Source organism: Strigops habroptila, chromosome 2 (genome assembly GCF_004027225.2).
Source record: "Strigops habroptila isolate Jane chromosome 2, bStrHab1.2.pri, whole genome shotgun sequence".
Taxonomy (NCBI): domain Eukaryota; kingdom Metazoa; phylum Chordata; class Aves; order Psittaciformes; family Psittacidae; genus Strigops; species Strigops habroptila.
Window position 1 is genome coordinate 44,775,504 of NC_044278.2, and position 12,977 is coordinate 44,788,480.

General features: G+C 38.7%; 1 protein-coding gene across 3 annotated transcripts in view; it reads right to left on the reverse strand.

Moving 5' to 3' along the window:
* Positions 1-12,977, reverse strand: part of CDKL5 (cyclin dependent kinase like 5) — a 132,633-nt gene that overhangs the window by 88,364 nt on the left and 31,292 nt on the right. The window contains exon 3 of one of the 3 annotated variants that reach the window (XM_030476701.1): positions 8,199-8,350. The exons of the other annotated variants lie outside the window; for them this stretch is intronic. The gene's annotated coding sequence lies outside the window, so the exon portion shown is untranslated. The remainder of the gene's footprint in view (positions 1-8,198; positions 8,351-12,977) is intronic. 3 annotated transcript variants of the gene reach the window in all.

Sequence of the window (12,977 nt, forward strand, 5' to 3'; positions counted from 1 at the left end):
ATACTAATGAAGAGTTCAGCTGTATACAAGAAAAAGACATGCTGGGAGCAACACTTACTCAGATTCATTCATGTGCCGTTTGTTTTACCTAAACACAAAATTTAAGTTCTATTGAAATTTAGTGAAACTGGATGGTCGTAGGGAAAATAGGGTGTGGTGATTTTCATCTGCTTTTCAATATTTGTACTCCAAAATCTCTCCAATGATCAAAAGATCTAGTTTCCTCTCATACAGCACGAAATAAAACTACTACAATCAGGATAGCTGATAGCTTGGCAGCTTAAAAATTCTAAAATCTAGTTGTTGTGGATTTCATAGGATAGTTTGGGTTGGAAGGAACTTTCAAAGGCCATCTAGTCCAACCTCACTGCCATGAGCAGGGACATCTTCAATGAGATCAGGTTGCTCAGAACCACATCCAGCCTGGCCTTGAGCGTCCCCAGGGGTGCGCATCCACCACCTCTCTGGGCAACCTGTGCCAGTATTTTACCACCCTCATTGCAAGACATTTTTTCCTTATATCCAGCCTGAATCTCTCCTCTTTTAGTTTTAAACCGTTACCCCTCATCCTATCGCAACAGGCCCTGCTGAAAAGTCTCTCCCCATCTTTCTTGTAGGCCCTTTTAAGAACTGAAAGGCCACAGTCAGGTCTCCCCAGAGTCTTCTCTTCTCCAGGCTGAACAACCCCAACTCTCTCAGCCTTTCCTCATAGGAGAGGTGCTCCAGCCCCCCGATCATTTTTGTGACCCTTCTCTGGACCGTCGCCAACAGACCCATGTCTTTCCTGTACTGAGGACTCCAGAGCTGGATGCAGTACTCCAGGTGGGGTCTCACCAGAGTGAAGAATCACCTCCCTTGACCATGCTCCTTTGGATGCAGCCCAAGATACGATTTAAAACAACTAGAGCAGTTGTTATCCAGAAAGAAAAAAAAGTGAACCACCATTGTGCTTCAAATTGCAAAGTTGCAAGTGAACTCCAACTGCAAGGGTTGAAATATACCTACTTGTATTAGTACATTACAAGGCAGAGGCAGTTCTGCTACAAGGAAACAGGTAGAAGAATTACTTTCAATAAAGATGAAAGGAAACTGAAAAACTACTAACATAGTTATAAAGGCTGACAGTCTGCCACCCTGTACATACTATCCAAGGATTGAAGTAGATTACAGCAAGACTGAATGTGAACTCTGCAACCAGGCCTCGAAGCAGTGGAGAGACCTATTTCTTTAAAGAGGCCGTTTGAAACAACTACTCAAATTCATAGAATACATCCACTTGTATAGCCTTCCTCTTACACTATGAATTTAACCTACAGTGGAAAAATTATTTGCAATTTCTAAACTTGCTATCTCTGATTTTATATTAGAATAGGTAAAGTCTGATTATTATTTAATTTTTCAAACTTAGAGGACTCCAAAATTGCTATTATGAAACTGCATTGGTTTGCATGGCAAGGTTTTGGTAGTGGGAGGTTACAGGGGTGGCTTCTGTGAGAAGCTGCCAGAAGCTTCCCCTATGTCCCACAGAGCCAATGTGAGCCGGCTCCAAGATGGATCTGCTGCTGGCCAAGGTTGAGCCCACTATCACTGAGGGTAGCACCTTTAAGAAGGCAGAAAAAAGCTACTGCACAACAGCAACTGCAGCTGAAGAGAGGAGCGAGAGAGACTGTGAAGGCAACAGCCTTGCAGACTCCAAGGTCACTGCAGAAGGAGGTGAGGTGGTGCTCCAGGCACCCGAGCAGAGATTCCCTTGCAGCCCTTGTTGAAGACCATGATGAAGCAAGCTGTCTCCATGGAGGGACACATGCAGCCCATGGAGGTCCACAGTGGAGTAGATATCTACCTGCAGCCCATGGAGAACCACACACTGCAGCAGGTGGATGCCCAAAGGAATCTGTGACCCTGTGGGAAGCCCACGCTGGTGGAGGAGGAAGAGGCTCCTGGCAGGACCTGTGGTCCTATGGGGAGAGGAGCCCACAGTGGAGCAGGTTTGCTGCAGTACTTATGGCCCCATGGAAGGGAGCCACACTGGAGCAGTCTGTTCCTGAAGGGCTGCACCCTGTGGAAGGGACCCATGCTGGAGCAGATCATGAAGATCTGCAGCCTGTGGCAAGGACTCACATTGGAGCAGTTCATGGAGGACTGTTTCCCGTGGGAGGGACCCTACACTGGAGCAGGGGAAGATCATGAGGAGTCTTCCTCTGAGGAGGAAGGAGCAGCAGATGTGTGATGAACTGACCCCAACCCCCATTCCCCAACCCCTGCGCCTCTGGAAGGGAGGAGGTAGAGAATTTGGGAGTAAAGTTGAATCCAGAAAGAAGGGAAGGGTGGGGGGAAGGTGTTTTATGATCTGTTTTTATTTCTCATCATCCTACTCGGATTTGATTGGTAATAAATTAAATTAATTTTCCCCAAGCTGAGTCTGTTTTGCCCATGACAGTCACTGGTGAGTGATCTCCCTGTCCTTATCTCGACCCATGAACCTTTTGTTAAATTTTCTCTCCCATATTCAGCTTTGGTGGGCACATGGCGTCCAGCCAGGGCCAACCCACCACAGAAACCTAGTTGCAGTGACTTTTAATTACTTACGATGTCCACTTTTCCTCTCCTATTTATTTCAACTGTTAGATGCATTCTTAGGTCTTGTCTTTAATTAGATGTTAAGCTCTTTGGTAAGGAAGCTTTTTTGCTATATTGAAGGTGTCTGGGTGTTGTTATAAAGATGAAATATTTGAAACCATGCTATGGTACTGGTTCTTTGCATGAACAGAATTGTCGTGGTAAAAGATGAATCTTGAGGCAAATAAGAGTCTCACCTGATGACCCAGGGAAAAACTTCAAAACCATTAGGACACAATTTTGATTCATTTCTGGAAACAGGATGTGGTAATAATTTTATTTTTTTTAATAATAAATAATGCTGTTTCAATGCCAGCCTCCATAATGACTTGAAAAAATAATCTCTTCTCTTACAATTTCAGCCTAGTGGTTTCTATCTAATAGTTAAGAGTAAAAAAAAAAAAAAAAAAAAAAAAATTTAAATCTCACATAACATTGAAAACTATCCTCATAATCAAAACTATGAATGTTCAGGCAAATTTTCTTAACAAAAATGCAGCCTATACTTGTTTTATACCTTCATCCACCACCATCAATATACTAGTAAAACACACATATCATCCAATGAACTGTGCTTAACTAGTATTTTTGTCAAAAAGTTTAGTATTTAAAATAAAAGCTCAATGAAAGAATGCCGCAGCCTTAGTCAACATTATTATTCTGGCAAAAATGTCTCTAAGCTAAATGAAGACTTTTCCACTGAAACGCATAACCTATCTCAAAAAGAAAAAATGAAAGACTAGTATTTACATAGCAGCCACTATAATCTAAAATGAAGAAGTTGATATATCAATGAAAAAAATATTCAAATGTAAGTAGAAAATGTCAGGTGCGTCGCCTTTTTCCCCAAGCAGATTGCTTCACAAGTGTCAGTAGAGCTTCTCTCTGGTATGCTGACAGCACCTTGCATTGGAGATTCCCATGGCAGTAAAAGCATGTCTGGATATGTAAGTGACCCAAAGAAGACCTGAAAAACAGGTCTTGAGAAAAGGGAGACGCATCTAAACAGTAAACAATGTTGGCAGGCCTTTTATTTTATTTTATTTATATATATATTTTATTTATATTACCAAATGTAATAAAAGCAGCTCATAATCCTGATTTTCATCCTTTATGAATTTCTCTATCCTTTGAGTCTTCCAAGTATAATCATAGAGTGGGGAGTGTGGGGGGAAGAGAATGGAAAAAAGAAGGAAGGGAAGGCAATGCCTGTGGCAAACAAAGGTTGTTAAGGGAGGAAGGGAAGGGGAAGCTACTCCAGAGAGTCATGGAGGAAGGCAGCAAAAGGCTGGCATATGGGAAAGTTCTGGAATGAAAAAAAAAAAAAAAAAAAGAAAAAAAAAAAGAAAAAGAAGTGGAAACCAAAAATCTAAGGAGAAGATGCTTCGGGCATAAGCCATGAGTTCATCATGAGATTTGAGATTTATATTAGCTCATAAAAAAACAGACTTGCAGCATTCAAAAGTCAATATTTGCATAACTGACTTTCCTGTTCCTAATCTAGTTACTTCTTGTACAAATAGTCTTCTAACATTAAGGGAATTGGAAGCAATTTGGGAGATCTGAACACAGAAGTCTAATCCCAGCAAATCATTATTATTTACTTCTGGTCAAAGGAAAGTTAAAAACCTAAGAAAAGAAGGGCTGGCAACAGTATAGCACATACCATGTCTCAGAAGATTAAAACAAACTTTCCCAAGTTCAGTTATACCTAGTGACAAAACTGTGAGGGAGCCTCCAAGGTGAAAGACTTCGGGTCAAGAAGATAAAACAGCTGATCCTTGTTTGCAGTAAGCAAGCTGTACAAAACCATTGACATATAATGTCAGGCCTCATATTGGTCACTAAGAAAGTTGAACTGAATGGGTGGATATCAAGACATTTCACCACCCACCACAGGCAATAATCATGAAGCAGCAGCACACTGACCCCATCCCTAACCCAGCACACACAACCAAAGCAGCCACTGCCCAAGAGGTAGGGAGACAACATAAAAAGTTAATCTTAAACACACTATATTGTTTCATTCCATTAGCGTTCTCTTTGTGCCTTTCTAACCTTGGAAGAATAATCTCCAATTTCCTTTGTAACGTGGGATGGGTTATAGAGGATGGGGGATACACTCTTTAGTCAGACAAAAAGACAGCAGTAATTCTTGTAATCTTTGGGTTACACAACTTTCTTTGCTGCTAAGACTTTGTTGCATACTAAACCAACTGAAATGCAAGTTTAACACTTATGTTTCTTGTGGTGTTAGACACACATTTCCTATTCCATCTACACATATCTGAAAAAACCCCCACCCAACTAAAACACCAATATACAGAGCTGAATACCTACTGCTAGAGAGAGATTTTTGTAATGTATAGGAGATGTCGTCACCCCCACACCAATGAACAGAACTAAAAGACAATCAAGTAACGTAAGAGTCTCCATCCTGAGCTGGAATTTCAAACATGGATGTTAAATGCCTTTCATAGTCCATTGGCATCCATTTTTCAACTGATGAAAGAGCTCTATTTCTCTGCTTGCATGCTAAGATTCTTTAAAAAAGAAAAATACTTTCAGGACAATTTGCACCACAGCATTTTGCAACAAAATTCAGCTAAAGTATTTTTCCCACTGCAAGGTATTTACTAGGGTGCAGTAATTCTCTCAGCACTTTTAAAGCTTGAAACACACCTTCTGTTGAATGCTATGAGTCAGTTTTAATGACAGTGTTATGTTCTATTGCTCTGCAGCTTATGCAAGAGAATGAATTTGCATTAAGTACCCAGCTTTAGAAGCCACCTTCTCTTCTCCATTGTTAATACTGACTAATGGTAAAAAATAGGCTATATTCCCTGCCTGCTTTCTTACTGTTTTAAAAGACTAAATCTAATTAGCTGCCTGTAATGTAAAATAGACATAAAATTCATTATTGTCATGTTATGGATCTGGGGTTTTTGTGAGTTTTGCTTTTGTTGGTTTATTTATTTGTTTGCTTTTTCAGAAAGCCAATATACAGAAAAAATATAAGCAGTAATGTCAGGTTTTATACTTAATAAAATTTCAAAGTTCTGATCATGTGTTACCTGATTAGTGCAATTCTTCTCCCTTACCCTGCTTGCAGGAGAATTTGCAACAATTCCTTTAAAAGCCTTCGTCTAGAAGAAAACCTAATAGTTAACTTCACAAGGAGGAGGATAAAACAGTCCAACATCCTAATTGAATGGGGACACAAATTATCAACTAGTTTATAGATTAACTTTTGAAGTCTGTCACTGCTGTCATTGGGGGGAGCATGCAATAGCTTTTCCTTCTTCAATAAATTCAATAAGAAAAAATTATCGTGACATCTCATCATCATGGGTCTTTTAGCCCAAATGATGGTCCAATGTAAATATGCTTTTCTTTCATTTGCTTTGCCCCCTTGTTTAAAATCCACCAAACCCTCTGCCTCCCTAGAAGAGTACATTGTACTTATGTTGGGGCATTTATTTTTTTGATTGAAAATATGATTACACTTTGCTCAGCTTGACAAAATGAGGGCTTGGGTAATTTGTTCCTAGAAATATGACTGGCAAGTTTTGTAACTGGTTCTCTTGCAAACCAATGGCCAGTATCCCTTGCAAATACACCCACAAGTAGCTCTACAGACACACAAAGTTAAAAGGGTTTTTTATGTCTACATATATGTATCTCACGCAGATAGGTACATGTGCATGCACCTACTTCTAATGACAGGGGACAAATTCCTCCTTCCAGTTAAATTATTTTCATAGAATGATAGAATGGTTTGGGTTGAAAGGGACCTCAAAGGTCATCCAGTTCCAACCTCTCTGCTGCAGGTAGGGACACTTTCCACTAGACCAGGTTGCTCCAAGCCCCATCCAACCTGGCCTTGAACATTTCCAGGGATAGGGCAGCCACAGCTTCTCTGGGCAACCTGTGCCAGTGTCTCACCACCCTCATACTGAAGAATTTCTTCTAACATGTAATCTAAATGTACCCTCTGTCAGCTTATAGCCAGTCCCCCCTTGTCCTGCCACTCCAATCCCTAGCCTCAAAGCCCTCTGGAACTTCAGCTAAATGATAACCTTTCTTTTCTTTATTGAAAATGAATGCGAATAAATTCGATTACCTCTTCTACCCTCTCTGCTTTCTAGAAATGAATCATACATAAGCCAAAAGCTTCCTCCAAATCAAATCTTACTCACTTTTTAGCACTTTTAAACAGATCCCAAGCTGTCCAAGCAAGAAAAAGGTAATTTTTTTCAGATTTTTAGTATAAGTTCACTAGTTGAACTTTACAAGAACAAAGAAAGGGTCTGATGGATATCTTCCTCCATGGTTGGATGATCTGCTTTAAAAGGTTAAGCCGTTACAGTAATAAAGGACACTTTCTGTATGCAGAAAAAGCACTAAGAAAACCAAGTGAAAGCCAGATCCCATACACACCTGCGGACTGGAAGACTGATTCAGACACTGCTTTTCTGAAAGCTCTATGTAGAAAACACTTGTAAAATAAAGCAACACTTCACACTGAAGACATTATACATTACAAACCTGTAAAGATAGCAGCTTACAAATTAACAAAGGCACTGCACATCCATGAGGGTATAACGGATAGGTGAATCACACCATGATCTGCTAGAATCTGAGTCGCAGGTGAGGGATAGGCCCAGCATATTGGAGAACAATACTCACTTTAATAGAGACAACTAAGGAAAATGTACACTGCCTCTTTTAGTGCTGGAGACAATTTCTCAAAATATGAAGTCTGTCATTATTGCCTTGAGATGTCAGTGCAGATTATACTGCCATTTTTATTAATTTGCAATTAAAAACAGAGATGCAAAATCTAATACCATTCTCATCTCGTCTGGGGGTGTGAGGAGGAGGTATCAGCCCTTTTCTTTTACTTATGTAAAAGTAAGCCTTTTTTTTTTTTTTTTCTCCTCCTTCCCTTCAAAGAACTTCTCCTTATAGTACTTGAATCTGCTCCAATAATAAGCTCTCAATTCACTTCAGAAATACATTCTAGCTCTTGAAGTTCAATTAATTGGGGGTAGGAGGGGAGGAATCCATCAGCATATTTTCCAACTATTAGAGACTTGTTTCTTGGCAAGCTGAGAACTTGGCCAACTGAGAACTTAAATAATTTTGTACCCTTAGCACCAGTGATGGTGGAACGCAATGATCTTGCTTCTAATTCAGCCTGTAAGCAGCAGTAGCAGCAAAGTGAGAGTAGAAATAGAACATGGAATATGGTTAACATCAGGCATTCTGAAAGACTCCCCAGCACATGCTAACATACATCCATCACACAAGAAAAATGTCAGCAAAATATTTAATCCAAGATTCACAGATATTCATACAGCAAACAAAAGCAACTCTTGTAAATCTGCTGAAAGAAGTGCTGATGGAGTTTTTCTAAGTAAGGTTATCTTAATTATTAATAAAATTATATATTGAACACTAAAAAACAATGTCAAATGTCATTACTAGAAGACAAACATATTTGCACCCAAAACCCCAAGGCAGTAAGATCTTGCAATACTTGATTCCAAAAGCAGAAAGGACTCATCTTCACCCACTTTTTAAATGCTCCATGCCATCAAAAAGTTTGGATCCTCTTCATTTGTAAGGAGAAAAGGGAAATCCCCTCCCCCGACACACCGTACACAGGCAAGCTCTCCTCAAAGCTGTTTGTAAACTTGTGTCCACTTCCTCAAACATGCCGAAATGACTGTTTAGTGAAAATAAAAAGAAGTAGTATTTAACCCTGTCTCAAGCATCCAATTAAAGTGGCAAACCATTAAACTTTCAAAGTTCAAGAATGCAAGAGACTAAAAGTTTAGGCATAATGCAACACTTATCTTGGTTGTAACAGAGGTACTGTCAAGTGCTCACTAAGCTAATGTAATCCACACAAAACCCCAGAGCTAATTTAATTGATGGCCTTTTAGTAGTTCTTTGCCTGAGTTAAATTTATCCAGCTCAGTTTATGTAAACTATTTGGACACAGAATGTGCCAGTTAGAATTTGGCAGGGAAAAACAGGTTTTTAATACATAAAGCCTGATTTATTTTCATCTCTAACTAATTAGTTAAAAATAAGTTTTGAGATAGTAGATTTACACTAAACCAAAAATGAAGATTTTCCCCAATAACATTCATACAAAATTTAAAGGTACCAATAATATTCTAAAAGAAAATCTACTGCTATAAGAAGTCAAATCTGTCTAGTACTGAAAATACTCTTTATAGAAAGATTATGTAAACAACTTAGGAAACATCTACAAACCAAAGCCACTACAACACAAAGCATCAGCCACTGGTATTGTGCTCCAGTTCATTCACAGGCATAGAACTACAGCATTCGCTATCCTCAGCAGCAAGCTAGCTATTAACAAGAGCAAGGACCCCATGCCCTGCCAAAGTATATGATTGTATTGATTTTGAAACACCATTTCTCCTTCCTCAGAGCTCCAAGTACAAATAAAAAAACCTCCACAAACAAATAAAACCCCCCAACACAAACCACCAAAATTACTTCAGTTTTTCTTTTAGATGATAATTATTTTTCATTTAAAAAAAAAAAAAGTTCTTCTCAGAGTGTTACACCAACTCTGCATGTTAATCAGCAAGAACTGAAGAGCAAAGCACAGCCATGTCACCAGAGGCTCTAATGTCTGTTAAATTCTACATGGATATGAAGCCAAAACCCTGACAAGTCTTCAGTTAACACCAACCAATCAACTTTCACATAGCAACTCAAGACAACAGGAAACAAGAGTGCAAGGCGCTAGTCCTCTCCTGTGTTTTCTTCACTAGACAGACAGGGTCTCAGTCCCAACATCATACTGGGGCTCTAACCTCCCTATCAAAAAGATTTGCTGTGTAAGGAAAATCAGGTTCAGAAACCTAGCTCAGAGAAGCCATACAATCTTAATATTCCCCAAGTAAGTTACTTTAAAAGTGAAACATAAACAGAGATTTGGGATGATGGAAGTACAGCAGTAGTAGTTTTACAGCACCTTGGAGATGCTGTCCAATTTAATCTCATGTCATTAGGACACAACATATAATCCATCATTCCAGTAAAATAGCCACACACATTTTCCCCACAGCAAATCTGGAAAGTGTTTCTAGTTTTGTCCACATGTAGATAACAAGAAAATTAAAACAGCTGCAGTCAGACCACACTAGAGAAATGTCAATCTGCCAAGGACATCTTCACTAGGATTAAAACAAGTATCTACGCTCTTGCCTGTAACCATGATAATCTGTTTCAACAGCTCACTGGATCTGAAAAGAGTTGAAAACTCAGATAAGAGTTTTTACAGCTGGAAGGAAGGAATCAACATTTGCTAAAGGCTTGGCTTCCAGCAAGCTACACCTACATTGAGGAGCTCTAAGTAACTTAGATCAGCATGCTTTTCAACACTCAAGTTATTTGGCATCGGTGCGTAAACCAACTACACTCAAACATACTACCTTAATTTAAAATGCTCACCTTTGTTAAAATGTAATTTAATTCACTGGAAAGCACTCACGAATTTACTAACCAGCTTCAAAACATGCATAATTGAAGCTGCAAGTATCAGCTTTCATATAATAAACTCTTGACACCACATAACTTGTCAGACAGTAGAAGCAAATATGCAAGAAGCTCTAGATATATCAACCGTCAGTAGCCAGAAACACACCACTTGTCATATATATACAGTATACATTTTTGTATATGCACATGTATTTATAAAAATGCATACATACAATATATATTATACATAGTTATAAGGAAAAATAATAGGAGATAAAATTTAAAGAAGCATTTGACTTTGAGAATGTCTGGATGTCATACCAGTAACTACACCCAGCCTGTGAAATAAACTGTTTTCCAGAAGTGAGCAGCAGAGCTAGGAAGAATGAGGTGCACCAGATGAGAATCACAGAATAATTCTGTCTGCAAGGGACTGAAGGAAATGCCTGGTCTGCTTTTGTTCAAAGCAGGGCAAAGCCATTCAATCAGACTATAATCCTTATTAAGACTGCATACCATTTCTAACAAGACAAGCAAGAACAACATGATGACAGAAGTGCTTTGATTGTAGTATCTGAAGTGAAAAAAAAAAAATAAAAAAAAATCCCTGTATCACATTTAGAGCCAAATCAATAACAAGAAGAAAACAATCCACACAAAACCCAAACCAAATCAACTAATTTAAGAATGCAAGGATGAGCAGGTAAATATTCAGTCTGAAGGGAGCTTCTGTACTGAATACTCTTGTATTCACAGATTTACATTTAACAAAAAGCTCATTCATCTGCCCAAACTTTGTTGTGTCTTTGTTGTTTGGGGTTTTTGTTCTTGTGTGTGTGTGTTAATTGTTGGCACTATCTCCCAGTGTCACACCAACTTGTATTATGCCTACGCTAAGAAAACTGAAGTCTATGAAAGTACTTCTAAGTTTCATTCCATCATCTCCTCTTAAAAGCTTCTCTATGGCATCCAGAGTTTGAAAAAACCTCTAAAGGAAAAAAAAAAAAATATCAAGTTTTACTTCTCTGCAATGAATTAAAATGCTATTTAATCTGTTTGTTTTAGTAGCATTCTGGATGATTAGTTTTTTTGCACTAAGGTAAGATCTCAATAAGGGACTGGGAACCCCTCCAAGCCTGCAAATCAAGATGTAGAAAGGGAAAGTGCTTGTCAATCCCCAAAATGACCATTCTGAAAAGCCCTGTGCTTACTCGGTTTCTCCTCTTGAAATGAGTTCAGTACATAGCCAACATGTTTCAGAAGGAGAAGCTAGGGCCTAGATGAGTTGAATAATCAAACAAGATCAACTGAGATTGTGGGGGGCTTTCTCAGGTGTTCTTCCAGTGCTAGCATGTTTTCCACAGAACTCGTAGCTCAATCCATCTGAATAAGCCATACCAGAAACGAATGACTGGAAATTCAGCACACAAGATTTTATAAAGCCTGTACTTTCTCTAGGACCAAGAAAAATAATCTGCCTTTAGCATTTTCATGTTATTCAATCAAAAAAAAAAAAAAAAAACACACACCATTTTTTTGGAAGGTAGCTATTTTTGCCTACTTAGAAGAACTTAAGAACTGTGCTCTAAAATAACTTCATCAGTAGCCAGAACAAAGACTGTAATGAGGGACTATGGTCAACTAAATTAAATAGGTACAGTAAGGAAAAGGCATTGACAAAGTTTCTTTTCAACAGAACAGATGATATTTTGCAAGGCATATGGTATTTATTTTTAGACGTTAGTCATACAATAATACTACATATTTTATTTTTTCTTGAAAATAGCTCAGTATTTTATGCTGAGGTGCTTTGTTGATATTAATTTTGTACAGCTTAACATTTATTTTTGCTGTTACAAAAGGTTTGACTGTATTTTTCAAATCACTGACACATAGAATTATTCAGTATACATACAAAGTATGTATGCAAAGTACCTTTTAAAAAATAACAAGTCTTCACAAAAAAGCAATACTGAATTCAAACACAGAAGAGAAAAAAAGTGCCATATGCAAACACATGCCATTTTTTGAGTATCTATTATCTTTTCAATCAAATCTCAAAAAAAATCTCATTATATATGAAACAGCGAGAGATAACTGGCTTTGGATTGCTGTAATGACTGTCAGGCCAGTACAGTGCAGGCAAAAAGGCATAAAATAATATCAGCAACAGATTCCATCTGGACTTCAATATATCCTTGTTGACTTCATCTAACGAAAAAGTGTTCCAAGACCTTAGAATTTTTAATTTTCCATTTGTTAATATGAGAAAACATCTGAAGGAACATATCCCCTACTGGTTACTCCTCACAGATTTTAGTTTAAGCCAATTTTGATTCAAATCTACAAATTTCCACTAATGTCAAGGGTATTTCAAAGTTATTTATTAGAATTATTTAGTATTATTTAGAATTATTTAGTATTATTCAGAGCAGCCCTGCAGAAAAAGACTTGGGGGTGTTGGTTGACGAGAAGCTTAACATGACCCGGCAGTGTGCACTCACAGCCCAGAAAGCCAACTGTATCCTGGCTGCATCAAAAGAAGTGTGACCAGCAGGTCGAAGGAGGTGATCCTGCCCCTCTACTCTGCTCTCGTGAGACCTCACTTGGAGTACTGTGTACAGTTCTGGTGTCCTCAACATAAAAAGGACATGGAGCTGTTGGAGCGAGTCCAGAGGAGGGCCACGAGGATGATAAGAGGGCTGGAGCACCTCCCGTATGAAGACAGGCTGAGAGAGTTGGGGCTGTTCAGCCTGGAGAAGAGAAGGCTGCGTGGTGACCTCGTAGCAGCCTTCCAGTATCTGAAGGGGGTCTACAAGGATGCTGGGGAG